This window comes from Ovis canadensis, chromosome 5 (assembly GCF_042477335.2).
Source record: "Ovis canadensis isolate MfBH-ARS-UI-01 breed Bighorn chromosome 5, ARS-UI_OviCan_v2, whole genome shotgun sequence".
Classification (NCBI taxonomy): domain Eukaryota; kingdom Metazoa; phylum Chordata; class Mammalia; order Artiodactyla; family Bovidae; genus Ovis; species Ovis canadensis.
The window spans coordinates 26,755,185-26,759,032 of NC_091249.1; the positions used below are offsets into that span (position 1 = coordinate 26,755,185).

The 3,848-nt window shown below is 39.9% G+C and overlaps 1 pseudogene; it reads right to left on the minus strand.

Annotated features, from left to right (window-relative positions):
- Nucleotides 1-2,411: 2,411 nt before the first annotated feature.
- Nucleotides 2,412-3,421, minus strand: LOC138440584 (olfactory receptor 7E178-like; annotated as a pseudogene).
- Between the last annotated feature and the right edge of the window lie 427 nt (nt 3,422-3,848).

The window sequence follows — 3,848 nt, forward strand, 5'->3', positions numbered from 1 at the left end:
TGGTATGATGTAATTTTTTAAATTCTATCTACAACTATGGAGAACAGCATGGAATTTCCTTCAGAAACTAGGATACAACTGCCATATGACCCAGCAATTCTACTACTGGGCATATTCCCTGAGAAAACCATAATTAAAAAAAAAAAAGACATATGTATTCCAATGTTCATCAGCGCACTAGTTGCAATAGCTGAGACATGGAAGCAACCTAGATGTCCAACTACAGATGAAATGGATAAAGAGGTGGTACATATATACAATGGAATACTACTCAGCCATAAAGAAATGAAACTGAGTCCATTGTAGTGAGGTGGATGAACCTAGAGTCTGTCATACAGAGTGACATGTCAGAAAAAGAAAACAAATATCATATATTAATGCATATATATATATACAGAATCTAGAAAAATGATATTGATGAACCTATTTGGAGGGCAGGAATGGAGCACCTGATGTAGAGAATGGATTTGTGGACACAGTGAATGAAGGAGAGAGTGGGATGAAAGGAGAATGTAGCATCGACATATACACACTATCATGTGTGAAATGGATACCTGGTGAGAAGATGCTATAGAACACAGGGAGCCCAGTCTGGTGCTCTTCGACGACCTAGATGGATGGGATCAGGGGAGAGGAGGGAGGCTCAAGAGGAAGGAGGCTCAAGAGGAAGGTGATATATGTATAAATATGACTGATTCGAGTTGTATGGCAGATACCAACACAACATTGTAAATCAATTTTCTTCCAATTATAAGAGCATAAAAATTAAAAAAAAATACCCATGCATATTGATTGTAATTTCAGAGTGATATCTATGGAACACCCCTATTCTTTGTAAAAGGTAAATAATAATAATAATAGCTCCTTGCATTTGCTTTTCCCTATCTGAATATACAGAAGTGGATGAAATAAATCCTAGATGCAGTCCTTAATTAATCCAGCAAGTGAGGTTAGAGAAAGGAGGGGAAGGATGATTTTCTTTATAACTCTATTGCTGGCTTGTCATAATGAGTGGATGTTGTTTTTGTAAAAAACCAATTGAGAAAAATAAACAGTTGATGAATGAGTAAAAAAGAAAAAAAAAAGGTGAAGGAAGGTACAACCCCAAGGCCTTGAGGGATATAAAGGGAACAGTTGAGGATTTAGGGTAAAGAGAATTTCGCTGACCACAATCGAATGTATATAAGATGACCACAAGATGGGAAATAGAGCAGGGATTTTAGAGCTCCACCCCAACCAAAGTATATAAATGTGATTTTGGAGCAAAGATGATAGCTTCACAACCAGCACACAGACCCAATTGTATGGTGTGAAGAGAGACCATATGTGCAAATCATTTTCAGGAATAATTGGGGAAATGAACTGCCAGTTGTCTTTTCATATTGTCCCCTACTGAGCTCTGATCGCCTTAGCATCTTCGTCCATGAGCAGTTAAGACCCAAGGCATAAAGGGCACCTTTGAATGAAAGTATTGATACATATCAGTAATTCTCAGCAGGACCATTGAGTGCTTTTAATAATCCTCATCCTCAGGGCACGACCAAGTCCAGTTAAATCAGAATCTCTGTTGTTGAGACCCAATTGTCAGTATTTTTATGTTTCCTGGATGATTTTCATAAAAACCAGGACTGAGAAGAGGTTATATGCATCCTCCCACATAAACTCCATATGCAGAATTGATAAATAGAAGTGAACATGGAAAATATCAATGTGATGGTGAGGATGTAGAACAATGAGAACTCTTCTGTTCTTTCATGGAAATGGAAGGGCTTAGTGGCTCAGTCATGTCCAACTCTTTGAAATCCTCTAGACAGTAACCTGCTGGGCTCCTCTGTCTATTGCTTTTGGGCTTTCTAGGTGGTGTTAGTGGCAAAGAATTCATCTACAAATATAGAAGACATAAGAGACACAGGCTTGATCCCTCGGTTGGGAAAATTCCCTAGAGGAGGAAATGGCCACCCACTTTAGTATTCTCTCCTGGAAAACTCCACTGACAGGGGCCTGGCAGGCTACTATCCATGAGGTCACAAAAAGCCAGACACAGCTGAGCAACTGAGCACACACATGGAAAATATACAAGAACTATGGGAAAGATGTAAATTGTAAATATGTAGAAAAAAGTTGTTCATCTTACCAGGATGCTTGGGCCGCTAACAATAAAATGAAGCATCACCACAGTAAAATAATATTCAATCCTGCATTTATTAAGCTATACAGAGGATCCCAGAATATTCCCACAGTCTCATTAAAGACATCAAACTCAGCAACACTCAGGTGTTATGCAAGGAGAAGTGTTGAAGCCCAGAAGAACTACAAAAGCGAGGTGATGAGAGGGGTAGAATGAGGCCCACATGCATAGTTTTGTTGCATTTTCTAACCTACATTCTAAATGAATGACACAGGTACTGAGATTACATTGTTTTGCTGAGGAACCTGAACATGGCCCTTTTGATGTCTCTATTCCTGAGACTGTAGATGAAGGGATTCAGCATGGGGGTGACCACAGTGTATACCACCGAGGCCACTGCATCCTTCCGGGGAGATTGTGAGATGGCTGAGCTGAGGTACACACCAAGGCCTGTTCCATAAAATAAGCAAACAACTGTCAGGTGAGAGCCACAGGTGGAGAAGGCTTTATATCTCCCACCTAATGAGGGGACTCTCAGAATGGAGGAAAAAATTTTATAGTAAGAGAAAAAGATACCTGAGACAGGGAGAAACCCAAAGATGGTACCAGCAAAATACATGACTATGTTACTGGTGAAAGTGTCAGAACAGGCAAGCTTGAGGAGTAGAGAAGGGTCACAGAATAAATTAGAAATTTCCACATCCTTGAAGCAGGTGACTTGTAACACAATCCAACTGTGCACCTGGGACTCCAAAAGACTAACAAAAGAGGACACCAAAACTAAAGAGCAACACAGGCATGGGTTCATGATGACAGTGTAGTGCAATGGCTGACAGATGGCCACAAACCTGTCATAGGCCATCACAAGCAGAAGTGTATCATCCAAACAACCAAAAAGGCTAAAAGTAGACATCTGTGTCAGGCAGCCCACATAGGAAATGACTCTTCTGTGAGTTTGGATGTTCACAATCATATTGGGGACAGTGCTGGAGATGAAACCAATGTCTGCCAAGGACAGGTTGGAGAGGAAGAAGTACATGGGTGTGTGGAGGCGGGAGTCAGAGGTGACAGCCAGGATGATGAGCAGATTCCCCAGCATGGTGACCAGGTACATGGACAGGAATAGGATGCAGAGCAAAGGCTGCAGTTCTGAATCATCTGAGAGGCCCAGGAGGAAGAATTCTGAGACTCTTGTTAGATTTCCAGCTTTGTGCTGCTTGGACACCTTTGGAAGAAGAAAAGAGGGTTTGAAAAATAGGAAATGAGTAAATGGGCATTGAGCACTGTGTCCATATTTTGGATTCAAACAATTCATTTCTAAGACCATATACCCCAGTACCTTCAGCAATATTTCTCAGTGACAAATTCTGTTTAGAACTGTTTCCTTCTTGGTTTATGTGTTATTCACCTCTGTCAATACACCCATACTTTATAAAACTTCACTGAAAAGTGAAAGGGAGGGAGGATATTAGAGGTAATACCTCCAGGATCTCAGTAAAATACAGCTTTCTTTTTTACATATGTTAGCATATATGTTTCCATGCTACTCTCTCCATTAGCCTGAATGAGACACTCTTTTCCTCCTTAAGAAAAATTAAATTCCAATTTAAAGAAATGAAGCCACATATATAAATCTTGTTTTATTCAAATATAATTCCTTCACTTGGAATATCTACAGATCTCTATGAAATATAGGACTATGTCATCTGGATTCTAAATT